The 16933-nt window shown below is 49.2% G+C and overlaps 1 protein-coding gene across 5 annotated transcripts in view; it reads right to left on the bottom strand.

Moving 5' to 3' along the window:
- The window catches only part of LOC119951276 (TRAF-type zinc finger domain-containing protein 1-like), a 64078-nt gene extending 62791 nt beyond the window's left edge, over nucleotides 1-1287 (bottom strand). For 2 of the 5 annotated variants that reach the window (XM_038774357.1, XM_038774524.1), the window contains exon 1: nucleotides 1009-1285. The gene's annotated coding sequence lies outside the window, so the exon portion shown is untranslated. Of the gene's footprint in view, nucleotides 1-1004 lie in introns of all 5 variants that reach the window. The other 3 variants (XM_038774674.1, XM_038774594.1, XM_038774444.1) reach the window with 3 other exon arrangements.
- Between the last annotated feature and the right edge of the window lie 15646 nt (nucleotides 1288-16933).

Below are 16933 nucleotides of genomic sequence, written 5' to 3'. Positions count from 1 at the left end.
CACATTCAACAGTAACTTTCAAAATGAAATTGTATAAACAAATGAAAATGAAAAAAAACTAAAAACTCAAGATTTAGGGAGGAAGAAGTCTGGTGTAGTCGTCAAAAGAGTCCATATATACTCGTTTTAGAGGGGTAACAGTGGTGCAGTGGTTAGCACTGTTTCTTTACAGCACCAAGCACCCGGGCTTGATCCCAGCCCTGGGTCACTGTCCATACTAAATTGCCTCTTAGTTGGGGACGAAAAAGAATAGGATACTCTTTTTTTTTAAAGTTTTTTTTAAATGTCCTTTTAGGCTGGTACTGTTCTATATTCTATCTCCACATCATATTCTGTAATAGTAAGCAGCCAAAATAGAGGCCATATAAAAATGATGGGGAGAGTTGTTTCACATATGGACGTTTTGAAATGGATCTGGGGAAAGAGTCCTTCAGGCAGTCAAAAAAAAATATGACGTAAAACAGTTGCCGAGTCAAAATCCAACGTGTCCCAAGTAAAAAGGCGACATAACCAAGCAGCACAGCTGTGAGTTGCAGGAGCAATTTTGACACTGCACATCGCGCACACTTTCACCCGGCCAAAGTCAGGACAAAACTGGTGCACTTTAAACCTGAACCATTAACTGAATAATTGGAAGTGCCAAGGCGTGATCAGGTTGCCATTCCTGCCCTGATATTTCTCCACCAATTACGTCATCTGAAGCATCCCAATAATGGATCCCTTCTGACGTCACGGGTGGAACCATTCATTCGACAACAGGGAAGTCGCAGCTTTCAAAGAGAAAAAAAGAATCAAACATACGGTTCTCGAACCTGCACATTAAAAACTTTAAAATATGCGTAAATTATTCGATTTTGTGAAGGGGCGGCGGTGGGGAATCGGAGTTTGAACGTTCTCATTTACAAGGGCAGTAGTCACAGTAACTCCTCTCACAAAAAGGTTTATTTTATTTATGTCGGGCATTGGCGATTCGGTTTGAAATAAAATGGACTCTCATTATTTACATACGGATTTCGGTAAACAAGGCAGTTGTTTCCTCCTCTTGGCGTCGTCGCCCCTCACTCACTGCACCTCGGCCGAACAAGCTCCTCAGGGGAGGGGGGGGGGTGTGGGTGCGGAGAGGAGACGGGAGAAAAGGATCCACACAAGGCCGGGGAAGCCCACTCAATTCGACGCCATCGTTTCGCCGAGCGGCCGTCCTGTCGACAACATTCCTCTCAGTGATGGGACGCCGGCTCTTGGCTGTTCATTCGCCTCAGCAACAACGCGGCCGCGGGCACCGCCGGAAGTCCCGCCCACCTTCGGAGGGCAATTGGTTGCTTCGCGCGTCCATCACGGTGACGCAGGGGCACTCCGCCCCGCCCATCCCCTCGTTCCGCCCCGCCCATCCCCTCGTTCCGCCCCGCCCATCCCCTCGTTCCGCCCCGCCCATCCCCTCGGACCGCCCCTCCTTCCCCTGGCCCGACGACATTGACAAGGACGCTCGCAAGGTCAAGATGGTACCGCATCCGACTGCGTACACCCGATTCGACACTGGCCGCTCAAGGTTGGGAGGTCAAGATGCTGCGGTTGTCGCACACAAAATAAAAATACAAAATGTTGAAAAGCGATGTGAGAGAATACCTCCTCCCACATATCCACAGCGAGTGGTTAGCGTGTGGAATACACTGCCTGGGAATGTGGTGGAGGCAGGTTCTATCGGGGAATTGTTGATAATCTGCAGGAGAAGGCAGGCGAGCGGCGCTCAGTGGAGTTCTCATTCGGAGAGCTGGTGCACTCACGATGGGCCAAATGGCCTCCTGCACTGTAATAGTTCGGTAAAATTTTCAACAGGTGTGGAAAGAGAAACAGAATTAAAGTTTCAGGTTGTTGACGTTCCATCAGAGACGCAATAACGTCTCGTCAGCCTTTATTGATATTAAAGCAGACAATGAAAACTGTAAAAGATATAGTCTCAATAATAAACAGCCAATCTGCCCTCAGCCATCACACTTCCCTTTACTTTCTGATTTGGATTGTTGCCCCATCTTTCCCAAGTTTACCCTGGCCCCCATTTTACCATTCTGAGCAACAACTTGCATTTATATAACACCTTTAATGTAATAAAACATCTCAAGGCTCATCCCAGGTGCATTTTAAAGCAGGTTTGAGTCTGTGGCACATAAGGCACCAGGGCAAATGACTCAATAGATTGTCAAAAGAGATAGGTTTCAAAGTGCAAACTGCATCTCGGTTGGGGGAGAGAATTGGAAAGATGGAAAGGTTTAGGAAGAGAATTCCAAAACTTATGTCTTTGGACTTGAGCAGCAGTAGCACTGTTCCTCTAGTTCCAGCAATCCTGTTGGATCACTCACAATGTTGTTATTCATTTTTGAACCATATTTGAACCAACAGCATGCTGTTCCAACACGGAGAACATCACAGTCCAGTTCCTTCAGTCCCCAATTTTCACCTCCATACATATGTAACCCTTCATTTTCCATTCTCAAGATATCAGGAAACTCAATCCATCAAAGTAAAATATCCTGGAGGATATTGATGGCTTTGCCAACTGTGCTTCAGTGGGCTCTTACCTCTGAGTCAGAAGGTCATGAGTTCAAGTTCCATTCTAGTATCTGAGCACAAAAGTCAAAGCTGACACTTCAGTACTGAAGGAGAGTGCTGCACGACTTGACCCAATATCTTCAGACCATGTCATCAAGGGACAGTACTTGAAGAGGAAGAGGGAGCCAAGGATAGATGCTTTGGTATTTTCAAACATAATGGTGCCAGACAGGAAGAGAAGCCATTGCTGGACTTGCTTTGGCAATGGCTGGAGAGGTAAGAGTAAAGCAAGGGGCATGGGAACCTGGATTGTAGTTTTGGGGTACAGGAGATTGAGAGTATAGAGGTCAGGAGCACAGATTTGACTTCGCAGGAGGGTGCCAGTGTTCAGGTAGGTGGTTTGAAGTGTGTCTACTTCAATGCCAGGAGTATACGAAATAAGGTAGGGGAACTGGCAGCATGGGTTGGTACCTGGGACTTCGATGTTGTGGCCATTTCAGAGACATGGATAGAGCAGGGACAGGAATGGTTGTTGCAGGTTCCGGGGTTTAGGTGTTTTAGTAAGCTCAGAGAAGGGGGCAAAAGAGGGGGAGGTGTGGCGCTGCTAGTCAAGGACAGTATTACGGTGGCGGAAAGGATGCTAGATGGGGACTCTTCTTCCGAGGTAGTATGGGCTGAGGTTAGAAACAGGAAAGGAGAGGTCACCCTGTTGGGAGTTTTCTATAGGCCACCTAATAATTCTAGGGATGTAGAGGAAAGGATGGCGAAGATAATTCTGGAAATGAGCGAAAATAACAGGGTAGTTGTTATGGGAGACTTTAACTTTCCAAATATTGACTGGAAAAGATATAGTTCGAGTACATTAGATGGGTCGTTCTTTGTACAATGTGTGCAGGAGGGTTTCCTGACACAATATGTTGACAGGCCAACAAGAGGCGAGGCCACATTGGGTTTGGTTTTGGGTAATGAACCAGGCCAGGTGTTAGATCTGGAGGTAGGTGAGCACTTTGGAGACAGTGACCACAATTCGGTGACCTTCACGTTAGTGATGGAAAGGGATAAGTACACCCCGCAGGGCAAGAGTTATAGCTGGGGGAAGGGCAATTATGATGCCATTAGACATGACTTAGGATGTGTAGGTTGGAGAAGTAGACTGCAAGGGTTGGGCACACTGGATATGTGGAGCTTGTTCAAGGAACAGCTATTGCGTGTTCTTGATAAGTACGTACCAGTCAGGCAGGAAGGAAGGGGTCGAGCGAGGGAACCGTGGTTTACCAAAGAAGTGGAATCTCTTGTTAAGAGGAAAAAGGAGGCCTATGTGAAGATGAGGCGTGAAGTTTCAGTTGGGGCGCTTGATAGTTACAAGGAAGCGAGGAAGGATCTAAAGAGAGAGCTAAGACGAGCAAGGAGGGGACATGAGAAGTCTTTGGCAGGTAGGATCAAGGAAACCCCAAAAGCTTTCTATAGGTATGTCAGGAATAAAATAATGACTAGGGTAAGAGTAGGGCCAGTCAAGGACAGTGGTGGGAAGTTGTGTGTGGAGGCTGAGGAGATAAGCGAGATACTAAATGAATACTTTTTGTCAGTATTCACTCAGGAAAAAGATAATGTTGTGGAGGAGAATGCTGAGACCCAGGCTATTAGAATAGATGGCATTGAGGTGCGTAAGGAAGAAGTGTTGGCAATTCTGGACAAGGTGAAAATAGATAAGTCCCCGGGGCCTGATGGGATTTATCCTAGGATTCTCTGGGAAGCCAGGGAAGAGATTGTTGAGCCTTTGGCTTTGATTTTTATGTCATCATTGGCTACAGGAATAGTGCCAGAGGACTGGAGGATAGCAAATGTGGTCCCTTTGTTCAAGAAGGGGAGTAGAGATAACCCCGGTAACTATAGGCCGGAAAGCCTCACGTCTGTTGTGGGTAAAGTCTTGGAGAGGATTATAAGAGATACGATTTATAATCATCTAGATAGGAATAATATGATTAGGGACAGTAAAGCGTTTGATAAGGTTCCCCACGGTCGGCTAGTGCAGAAAATACGGAGGCTGGGGATTGATGGTGATTTAGAGATGTGGATCAGAAATTGGCTAGTTGAAAGAAGACAGAGGGTGGCGGTTGATGGGAAATGTTAAGAATGGAGTTCAGTTATGAGTGGCGTACCACAAGGATCTGTTCTGGGGCCGTTGCTGTTTGTCATTTTTATAAATGACCTAGAGGAGGGCGCAGAAGGTTGGGTGAGTAAATTTGCAGACGACACTAAAGTCGGTGGAGTTGTAGACAGTGCGGAAGGATGTTGCAGGTTACAGAGGGACATAGATAAGCTGCAGAGCTGGGCTGAGAGGTGGCAAATTGAGTTTAATGTGGAGAAGTGTGAGGTGATTCACTTTGGAAAGAATAACAGGAATGCGGAATATTTGGCTAATGGTAAAATTCTTGGTAGTGTGGATGAGCAGAGAGATCTCGGTGTCCATGTACATAGATCCCTGAAAGTTGCCACCCAGGTTGATAGGGTTGTGAAGAAGGCCTATGGTGTGTTGGCCTTTATTGGTAGAGGGATTGAGTTCCGGAGCCATGAGGTCATGTTGCAGCTGTACAAAACTCTGGTACGGCCGCATTTGGAGTATTGCGTACAGTTCTGGTCGCCTCATTATAGGAAGGACATGGAAGCTTTGGAACGGGTGCAGAGGAGATTTACCAGTATGTTGCCTGGTATGGAGGGAAAATCTTATGAGGAAAGGCTGATGGACTTGAGGTGACAACAGTGAGGTTGGTAAATCCCGCTGGCAGGCCACCTCTGCCGCCAAAAAGCACACAGTGGGTTGGTCAGTAAATCCCACCCACAGTAATTCTGAAGGTAACGAATAGGAGGTGCCTTTACTGTGCCTGAAATTGGTCACAGTCACAGGAAATATGTGTGCCTGAAACTACTGATGTGATTTTTCACAACCTCTCCCTGTTGTTACCACTTTTTAATCACTCCTTTCCACTTTACAACAGATTGTGTCATGGAAACATAGAAAGTAGGAGCAAGAGGAGGCCAATCAGCCCTTTGAGCCTGCTCTGGCATCTATTATAATGCCTGATCATCTAACTCAGTAACCTGTTCCCACTTTCTGCGCATATCCTCTGATTCCATTATTCCGAAGAGGTTTACCAAACTCCTTGAAAACATACACTGTTTTGACCTCAACTACTTTCTGTGGTAGCGAATTCCACAGGCCGACCACTCTCTGGGGGAAGAAACTTCTCCTCATCTCAGTCCTAAATGGTTTACTCCATATCCTCGGACTGTGACCCCTGATTCCAGACTCCATCACCATCAGGAACATCCTTTCTGCATCTACCCTGTCTGGTCCTGTTTGAATTTTATAGGTTTAAATGAGATCCCTTCTCATTCTTCTAAACTCCAGCGAATATAATCCAAACCGACTTGATCTCTCCTCCTACGCAAGTCCTGCCGGCCCAGGAATCAGTCTGGTAAACCTTCGCTGCACTCATTCCATAGCAAGAACATTGTTCCTCAGATAAGGAGACCAAAACTGCCCACGATATTCCAGGTTTGGTCTCACCAAGGCCCAGCATAGCTGCTCCTGTACTTGAATCCTCTTGCTATGAAGGCCAACATACCATTTGCTTTCTTCACCGCCTGCTGCACCTGAATGCTTACTTTCAGCGATTGGTATACAAGGACAGCCAGGTCTTGTTGCACATTCCCTTCTCTCAATCTATAGCCATTCAGATGATAATCTGCCTTCCTGTTTTTGCTACAAAAGTGGATAACCTCACATTTACTGTATCTGCCATGCATTTGCCCATTCACTCAACTTGTCCAAGTCAAACTGAAACATCTCTGCATCCTCCTCACAGCTCATCCTTCTGCCTAGCTTTGTGTCATCTGCAAATTTGGATATATTACATTTAGTTCCCTCATCTAAATCATTAATAAACATTGTGAATAGCTGGGGTTCTCGGACTGATCCCTGCAGGTCACTGTCTGCCACTTGGAAAAGGACCTGTTTATTCCTACACTTTGTCTTCTATCTACCAATCAGTTTTCCATCCATCTTAATGCACTACCCCCAATCCCGTGCACTTTAATTTTGCACGCTAATCTCTTCTGAGAGACCTTGTCGAAAGCCTTCTGAAAGCCAAATAAACCACATCCACTGCCTCCTCCTTGCTAACTCTACCAGCTACATCCATGAAGAACCCCAGTTAATTTGTCAAGCATGATTTCCCTTTCATAAATCCATGCTGTCTTTGTCCGATCCTGCCACTGTTACCCAAGAGCTCTGCAAAAGAACCTTTTAGAATTGATTTTTCCCACTACTGATGTCAGGCTGACTGGTCTATAATTCACTGAATTCTCTCTCCCTCCCTTTTTAAATAGTGGGGTTACATTAGCTACCTTCTAATCTGTAGGAACTGTTCCAGAGTCCATAGAATCTTAGAAGATGACCACCAATTCATCCACTATTTCTTTTTTTTTATTTAGAGTATCCAATTATTATTTTTTCCAATTAAAGGGCAATTTAGTGTGATCAAGCCACCTACCCTGCACATCTTTGAGTTGTGAGGGTGAAACCTACGCAGACATGGGGAGAATGTGCAAACTCCACACGGATAGTGACCCAGGGCCAGGATTCAAACCCGGGTCCTCAGCATCGCTGTCCCAGTGCTATCCACTGCGCCACATACCACCCCATCCTTAAGTTTCTGCGATGTAGGCTGTCATGCCCTGGGGATTTATGGCCTTCAATTCCATCAATTTCCCTAACACCATTTCCCCACTATTACAGATTTCCTTCAGTTCTTCCCTCTCACTAAACCCTATGTTCCCCAACATTTCTGGTACGTTTTTTTGTAACTTCCTTTGTGAATACAGATCCAAGGTATGCATTTAGTTGGTCAGCCATTTCTTTGTTCCCCATTATAAATTCTGTTGTTTCTGATTATAAAGGACCTACATTTGTCTTCACTAATTCTTTTCTCTTCACATCCTTCAGAAGATTTTAGTCAGTTTTTATGTTCCCTGTGTGGTAGTCACCACTGTTGTATTATATTGTGTATACTGCACTGCATACGAGGGCATTACGGTAAGGCTCCTGTACTACAGGTATGGGGGGTAGATCCCAGCCTGCTGGCTCTGCCCAGTAAGCAGAGTATAAATGTGTGTGCTCTCCGAACTGCAGCCATTTCGGCCTCGGCTGTAGGAGGCCACACATCTCTGTTACTCTCTACTCTCGTCTCATCGTAATTGATAGTGCATCAATTTATTACACAGAGATTTTAAAACGATAGATCTCCGCATCAAGCCTGATCGCCTGCAGCTGCACCCTCAAGCAGACAATGGCAAGTCAGCCTTCGCACATTGGCTAGCTTGCTTCGAGGCATACATCGGATCTGCGACAGAACCACCCTCAGAGACACAGAAGCTCCAGATCCTCTACACGCGCCTGAGCTCGGACATCTTCCCCCTCATCTGGGACGCACCGACATACGTTGAGGCCATGGCGCATCTCAAGGAGAACTACACTCAGCAGACCAACAAGATCTACACAAGGCACCTCCTTGTCACGCGGCATCAACTCCCCGGTGAGTCTGTGGAGGATTTCTGGCATGCCCCCAAGTCCTAGTGAGAGACTGCGTTTGTCAGGCCGTCTCGGCCTCGGATGAGTAGGCCTCCATCCGCCAGCGACTCTTAGAAGGGGCGACCCTCGACCTCGCGGTGACCAAGAAACTAGCATTCTCGCTCACGGTCGCCTCGCGCAATATTCAAGCACATGCCCCCGACCGCGCGGCCCACCCCTCCTGGACATCGTGGACCCTGCCAGCGAATGCCCTACTGTGCACCCCGTCAGCGACCGCCCTCAGCCATCCCCATGCCTGCGCTGTGCAGCAACCAAACAACCCCAGGGGACCCAAGTGCTACTGCTGCGGACAGTCAAAGCACCCCCGACAACGCTGCCCGGCACGGAGCACGCTCTGCAAGGCCTGCGGTAAGAAAGGACATTTTGCTGCTGTGTGCCAGGCCCGCTCGGTCGCCGCCATTGCCCCTGCGCCGCCCATGTGCGACCCCCGGGCGCCGCCATCTTCCTATTCGCAGACCATATGCGGCCCGTGGGCGCCACCATATTGCTCTCCTCACAACACATGCGGCCCGTGGGTGCAGCCATCTTGCCCGCTTCAGGACACGTGCGGCCCGTGGGCGCCGCCATCTTGCCCGCTCCAGGACACGTGTGGTCCGTGGGATCCCCGCTTGTCGCCCTGCTCATCGGACACCTCATCAGGCTGCTCATCGCCTGCAACCGCCGCTGACCAACCACGCCTGGCCTCCATTACGATTGACCAGACACGACCGCACAACCTCGCGACCGCATCGACGATGGTGAAATCGATGGGCACAAGGTTTCCTGCCTTCCCGAGAGCTTTATCCACCCCAACACAGTAAGGCGCTGCTCCCTCACGGTCCACCCCACCAACCAGAGAATCTCCCTGGCCTCCGGCTTCCATTCCGTGCCATCCTCACCATCCAGGGTGTAGAATTCAGCGGCTTTTGGCTCGGCGTCCTACCCAACCTCTGCGCAGCCCTGCTACTCGACCTGGACTTCCAGTACAACCTGCAGAGCCTAACCTTGAAATTTGGTGAGCCCCTACCACCCCTTACTGTTTGCGGCCTCACGACCCTTAAAGTCGACCCACCTTCCCTATTTGCGAACCTCACCCCGGATTACAAACCCGTCGCCACCAGGAGCAGACGGTACAGCGCCCAGGACAGGACCTTCATCAGGTCTGAGGTCCAGCGGCTGCTACAGGAAGGTATTATTGAGGCCACCAACAGCCCCTGGACAGCCCAAGTGGTAGTGGTAAAAACCGGAGAGAAACACAGGATGGTCGTTGACTACAGTCAGACCATCAATCGGTACACGCAGCTCGATGTGTACCCTCTCCCACGCATATCTGATATGGTCAATCAGATTGCCCAGTACCAGGTCTTCTCGATAGTAGATCTGAAATCTGCCTACCACCCGCTCCCCATTCGTAAGGCAGACCGCCCATACACCGCATTCGAAGCGGACGGCCGCCTTTACCATTTCCTTAGGGTTCCCTTCAGCGTCACTAACCGGGTCTCAGTCTTCCAACTGGGGAGATGGACTGAATGGTTGACAGACATGGACTGCGGGCCACCTTCCCGTACTTGGATAATGTCACCATCTGCGGCCATGACCAGCAGGACCACGACGCTAACCTTTCCAAATTTCTCCACACCGCCAAACTCCTTAACCTAACCTCTAACAAGGAGAAGTGTGTTTTCAGCACGGACTGATTAACCATCCTCGGCTATGTGGTCCAGAACAAAGTTCTGGGGACCGACCCCGATCGCATGCGCCCCCTCATTGAACTCCCCCTCCCCCACTGCCCCAAGGCCCTCAAACGATGACTGGGTTTCTTTTCGTACTACGCCCAGTGGGTCCCAAAATATGTGGACAAGGCCCGCCCACTCATTCAATCCACCGTTTTCCCACTGACGGCCAAGGCTCACCAGGCCTTCAACCGTATCAAGGCCGACATAACCAAGGCCGCGATGCATGCGGTCGATGAGACGCTCCCCTTTCAAGTCGAGAGTGATGCATCAGACGTCACTCTGGCCGCCACCCTCAACCAGGCAGGCAGACCCGTGGCATTCTTTTCCCGCACCTTCGAACAGCACGGTAGCACAGTGGTTAGCACAATTGCTTCACAGCTCCAGGGTCCCAGGTTCGATTCCCGGTGTGGTCACTGTCTGTGCGGATTTTGCACATTCTCCCCATGTCTGCGTGGGTTTCCTCCAGGTGCTCCGGTTTCCTCCCACAGTCCAAAGATTTGCAGGTTAGGTGGATTGGCCACGATAAATTGCCCTTAGTGTCCAAAATTGCCCTTAGTGTTGGGTGGGGTTACTGGGTTATGGGGATAGGGTGGAGGTTTGGGTAGGGTGCTCTTTCCAAGAGCCGGTGCAGACTCGATGGGCCGAATGGCCTCCTTCTGCACTGTAAATTCTATGAAATTCTATGATCCATGCCTCTGAAATTCAGCACTCCTCCGTCGAAAAGGAGGCCCAGGCCATCGTAGAAGCTGTGTGACATTGGAGGCATTACCTGGCCGGCAGAAGATTCACTCTCCTCACTGACCAACGGTCGGTTTCCTTCATGTTTAACAGCACACAGCGGGGTAAGATCAAAAACGATAAAATCTTGAGGTGGAGGATCGAACTCTCCACCTACAACTACGAGATTTTGTATCGCCCCGGTAAGCTCAACGAACCCCCTGATGCCCTAACCCGAGGTACATGTGCCAGCGCACAAGTGGACCGACACCGCACCCTGCACGACAATCTCTGTCACCCAGGGGTCACCCGCTTTTATCACTTCATAAAGGCCCGCAATCTGCCCTACTCCGTCGAGGAAGTCAGGGCTATCACCAGAGACTGCCAGGTCTGTGCGGAGTGCAAGCTGCACTTCTACCAGCCGGACCGTGCACGCCTGGTGAAGGCCTCCCGCCCCTTTGAACGCCTCAGCGTGCACTTCAAAGGGCCCCTCCCCTCCACCGACCGTAACACATATTTCCTCAATGTGGTCGACGAGTATTCGCGGTTCCCCTTCGCCATCCCATGCCCCGACATGACGTCTGCCACCGTCATCAAAGCCCTTAACACCATCTTCGCTCTGTTCGGTATCCCCGCGTACATCCACAGCGACCGGGGATCCTCATTCATGCGCGATGAGCTGCGCCAGTACCTGCTCAACAGGGGCATTGCCTCGAACAGGACGACCAGCTACAACCCCAGGGGAAACGGGCAGGTGGAGTGGGAGAATGGGACGGTCTGGAAGGCCATCCAGCAGGCCCTACGGTCCAGAAATCTCCCAGCCTCCCACAGGCAGGAGGTCCTCCCTGACGCCCTTCACTGCGACTAATGAAACCCCCCATGAACATCTCTTTGCCTTCCCTAGGAAGTCCACCTCCAGGGTTTCACTCCCAACATAGCTGGCTGCTCCAGGACCCGTTCTCCTCCGTAAACACGTGTGGCTACACAAGGTGGACTCATTGGTTGAGAGGGTACAGCTACTCCACGTGAAACCGCATTACGCCTCCGTAGCGTACCCCGACGGTCGCCAAGACACAGTGTCCCTCAGGGACCTGGCACCAGCTGGGTTCCCACACACCCCCCCTCTGCCAGCTGGGTCCCCACAAACACCCCCCCCACCCCCACCCCGGCACCACCCTCCCTTCCCCCGGCGCATCCCGCCACAGCCCCCGCTCCAGGATGATCCGGGGATGAAGAGGATGTCAACAAGCTCCCGGAGTCACCGACGACCGAGCCGACGCCTGACTCGCCACCAACACTGCGGCGCTCTCAACGTCGAATCAAGGCGCCCGATCGCCTGAATTTGTAACCTCCTCTGAAATTTTAATGACAATCTGTATGTAAATAGTTTTCCACCACCCCTGCTGGACTCATTTATAACAGGAGGTGAATGTGGTCGTCACCACTGTTGTATTATATTGTATATACTGCACTGCATACGAGGGTATTACGGTAAAGCCCCTGTACTACAGGTACGGGGGTAGATCCCTGCCTGCTGGCTCCGCCCAGTAGGCGGAGTATAAATGTGTGGGCTCTCCGAACTGCAGCCATTTCGGCAGCAGCTGTAGGAGGCCACACATCTCTGTGTAATAAAGCCTCGATTACTCTCTACTCTCGTCTCGTCATAATTGATAGTGCATCATCCTGCAAGCTTACTCTTGTATTCTCCTTCTTAATCAATCCCTTTGTTCTCCTTTGCTGAATTCTAAACTGCTCCCAATCCTCAGATGTGCTTTGTTTCCTGGCCAATTCGTATGTCTCTTCCTTGAGCCTAATACTATCTCTAATTTCCTTTGTAAGCCATGGTTTGGCCACCTTTCCGGTTTATTTTTACGTCTGAAAGGAATGAACAATTGTTACAGTGAACCAATGCGCTCTTGGAATGTTTGCTGTTGCCTCTTTAAAGTTTTGTTTTGAGAATCCTTTTTGTTCATGCAATCACTCCTGGAGCGAATCATTCCTTTTGCACAGTCTTAAAATAAACTAAAACATTGGGGTTTCAGTCCAGTGTCCTAGCCACTGTTTTTTAAAATAAATTTAGAGTATCCAATTCATTTTTTCCAATCAAGGGGCAATTTAGTGTGACCAATCCACCTACCCTGCACATCTTTGGCTTGTGGGGCGAAACCCACGCAAACATGGGGAGAATGTGCAAACTCCACATGGACAGTGACCCAGAGCCGGGATTAAACCTGGGACCTTGCCGCCGTGAGGCAGCAATGCTAACCACTGTGCCACCGTGCTGGCCCGTCCTAATCACTGTTGAGGTCTGGTCTGGGATCGTAATAACTGTGTGAATTGGAAGACAAAACTGGAAAAATTCAGTCACTGGAAGTAATTTTAAGACAAGTAACTTGTGATGACATATCTTGTCCTAATATTGAGATAATGACAACAATGAGAATTTAAGTGAGGACAGTTGTAGATCTTTAGCACTGATCAATTAAAAGGTGTAGCTAGTGTAGCCACCAGAGTTGGCCATTCCCTGAATACAAAATGGAGGAACGCAAAGCATACAGGTTAAAATGGACAATGTCTGCAGCACCAGCAGGCTGCACCAAGCAGGTGTGGATTCTGTCTACTAAGAGAGCAGACAGCGCCGAAACGAATATTCCGCATACTAATGAGGCAATCTCCGGGATAGTTAGCATATTAATGGAACGATTCCAGAGACAATGGACACAAATGGGGAAGTAACTGCAACATTGTAAAGAATAGCAGACCCCCGGCACCAGCGGGGTTCGAAAACAAAGAGCCTGAAAGCCCGCCCAGTAGCTAAGGAACAGCCTCAGTGCTGGGGGGATTCAAACATATCGATTGGAAAGAGACCCAATCAATTCCGAGCAGGTAAGGGAGTCCGCCCAAAGGGGCGCGGATCCCTGGGACCTATAAAAGACAGGTCCCACACATGGTTCATTCTTCTTGTCCAACCCTCCTCTCTCCTTGACCAGCCCTCCCCTGTGGACCAGAACCTCGACCAGCTTTTGCCAAGAAGACCTTGAACGAGAGAGAGGAGAGGTTTGGGACAGCAGCCGCCAGCAAGTAAGTGTCTCACAACGATCGCTACCAGAGATAGACACTCCTGACCCCTTTTAAATTATACCAACCTGAAGTCTGCAGACCAGAGCAGAGCAAGAGGCCTTGTTCCCTGACCCGGCAGTTCCTTCGAGATAAGTATTAGTTTATTTAGCGGTAGGAATAGTTTAATCCTTTTAGCGTGTGCATGGGTAATTATTATAATTGTATTATAATAAACTCAGTTGTTTGAACTTACTAATTGGTGTATGGTTTTATTGCTTTGAACTTCACCTTGAACTTGTGGCGGTATCTTAACGATACCTGGCGACTCCAGAGCTAAGTGAAGAAACAGAGCCAAATTGAGTGTTCAGCACACTCACCCAGAACAAGCAACACTAGGGAGATACAGTTCAATTGCCCAGCCAAACCGAAAGAAGTGAACTATTCCTGGCAATGGTACAACATCTGGATGTGACATTATGAGTACAGCAGTCACATGAAGGACACAATCATGCCTCCAGATCTCCTCCCCTAGCCAACTTCGAGCTGGGAAAGCTTAAATTGCAGCTCAAATTTCAGGAGAGGGAAAGAGAGAGAAAGGGAAAGAGAGAGAAAGCAAAGGAACAGAAAATAGAAAGGGAATTCCAGCTCCAGAAATTGGAAACGGAGCGAGCAGCTCAAAGGGAGAGGGAAGCCAGACAATTGGAAGCGGCAAGAGAAAATATCCCTCGACCCAGTAACACCCCTTGTGGTGGGCGGCACGGTAGCACAGTGCTTTGCACTGTTGCTTCACAGCTCCAGGGTCCCAGGGTCAATTTTTCGGCTTGTGTCACTGTCTGTGCGGAGTCTGCACGTTCTCCCCGTGTGTGCATGGATTTCCTCCAGTTGCTCCGGTTTCCTCCCACAAGTCCCGAAAGACATGCTGTTAGGTGAATTGGACATTCTCAATTCTCCCTCAGTGTACCCGAACAGGCGCCGGAATGTAGCGACTAGGGGCTTTTCACAGTCTATTCATTGCAGTGTTAATGTTAGCTTACTTGTGACAATAAAGATTATTATTATTATTAACGACCTAACTTAGCATCACTCTCTGAGGCCCTGGGCAGCATGGTGACCCTGCCTCATGGCGCTGAGGACTCAGTTTCAATCTCGGCCCCGGGTCACTGTCTGTGTGGAGTTTGCTCATTCTCCCTGTGTCTGTGTGGATCCCGTCCCCAAAACACAAAAAGATGTGCAGGGCAGGTGGATTGGCCCTGTTAAATTGCCCCCGAATTGGAAAAAATAATTAGGTACTCCAAATTTATATAATTTTTTTGTTTTAAATCACTCTGAGGCACTCGAGTAAGTGGGAATCCTTTCCAAATTTGAAGGGCCTACTTGTTATAATAAGCGATTATTATTATTATTAAGATACTGATGTGGAATCATTTTTTACCACCTTCAAGAAGATAGGTAAGGTCAAATTGCCATCGTTCCAGATGACCAAAGGCTACTTTCCCCTTTGACACTCCAGTCTGTTGTGGACTACATTCCTCTTTGAGGGGTGGGGGGGGGCTTTCTGGTGGTGAGTTAACCTGAAGATCACCACACCTCAGGCGAGGGGCAAGGTTGAGAAGGCGGGCCTTCAATAACCTCAGTTGGTATGGGAATTTGGCCTGCGCTGCTGGCCTTGTTCTGCATCATGAATCAGCTGTCCAAGCAAATGCGAGGTGATGCATTTTGGAAGATCTAACTCAAGAGCAGACTATATGGTCAATGGAAGAGCCCTGGGGAAAATTGATGTACAGAGAGATCTGGGAGTTCAGGTCCATTGTACCCTGAAGGTGGCAATGCAGGTCGATAAGAGTCGTCAAGAAGGCATACAGCATGCTTGCCTTCATCGGACGGGGTATTGAGTACAAGAGTCGGCAGGTCATGTTTCAGTTGTATAGGACTTTGGTTAGGCCACATTTGGAATACTGCGTGCAGTTCTGGTCGCCACATTACCAGAAGGATGTGGATGCTTTAGAGAGGGTGCAGAGGAGGTTCACCAGGATGTTGCCTGGTATGGAGGGTGCTAGCTATGAAGAAAGGTTGAGTAGATTAGGATTGTTTTCATTGGAAAGACGGAGGTTGAGGGGAGACCTGATTCAGGTCTACAAAATTATGAGAGGTATGGACAGGGTGGATAGCAACAAGCTTTTTCCAAGAGTGGGGGTGTCAATTACAAGGGGTCATGATTTCAAGGTGAGAGGGGAAAAGTTTAAGGGAGCTGTGCGTGGAAAGTTTTTTACGCAGAGGGTGATGGGTGCCTGGAATGCTTTGCCAGCGGAGGTGGTAGAGGCGGGTACGATAGCATCATTTAAGATGCATCTGGACAGATATATGAACGGGTGGGGAACAGAGAGAAGTAGACCTTGGAAAATAGGCAACAGGTTTAGATAAAGGATCTGGATCGGCGCAGGCTGGGAGGGCCGAAGGGCCTGTTCCTGTGCTGTAATTTTCTTTGTTCTTTGTAACCAAGTGAGTAAACATGCCCCCCACCCCCCGTTAAGAAGATAAAGGACAGACTTCTGATGGAGGTCATGGAGAGAGTGGTTGCACATTTGGTGGCTCCCACTAAAGGTGGCTTTTTTTGTTCCTTCGCCACCCGAATGGTGCAGTATTTGAGGGCAAAGGGTGTATGAGTGCCCAGAGAAGGTAATACTCCTCTGGTGAGGTCAGTGTATGGATCAGCAGATGAGACGTGCCAAGAGAAAGAGAGAGCAGCTGGAGCAGGAAAGTTTTTGTGGTGCTCGCCCAGTGGTTGACGGAGTAGCTGGTTGAGCTTTTGAATAACAAATTCCAACAGCAGAGGAAGGGGGCGGATTTGCCAAAGTGGTGGAGCTGCTCAGGGCAGCAATTGAGCAAGTGGAGCAGAGTCAGGAGCCTCAGGGTCTGGCTGGGGGAGGAGTCGATGGGGAGCATGAGGAACAGCTGGCCTTGCTGGAGACGGAGCTGGGATCATAGATAATCATAGAATTTACAGTGCAGAAGGAGGCCATTCGGTCCATCGAGTCTGTACCTGCCCTTGGAAAGAGCATCCTAGTTAAGCCCACGTCTCCACCCTATCCCATAACCCAGTAACCCCACCTAACCTTTTTTTGGACACTCAGGGGCAATTTAGCATGGCCAATCCATTTAACCTACACATACTTGGACTGTGGGAGGAAACCGGAGCACCCAGAGGAAACCCACAGAGACACGGGGAAACTCCACACAGACAGTCACC

Source organism: Scyliorhinus canicula, chromosome 1 (genome assembly GCF_902713615.1).
Source record: "Scyliorhinus canicula chromosome 1, sScyCan1.1, whole genome shotgun sequence".
Classification (NCBI taxonomy): Eukaryota; Metazoa; Chordata; class Chondrichthyes; order Carcharhiniformes; family Scyliorhinidae; genus Scyliorhinus; species Scyliorhinus canicula.
Note: the sequence above shows the minus strand (reverse complement) of the source record. Positions and strands in the feature narration are given on the sequence as shown.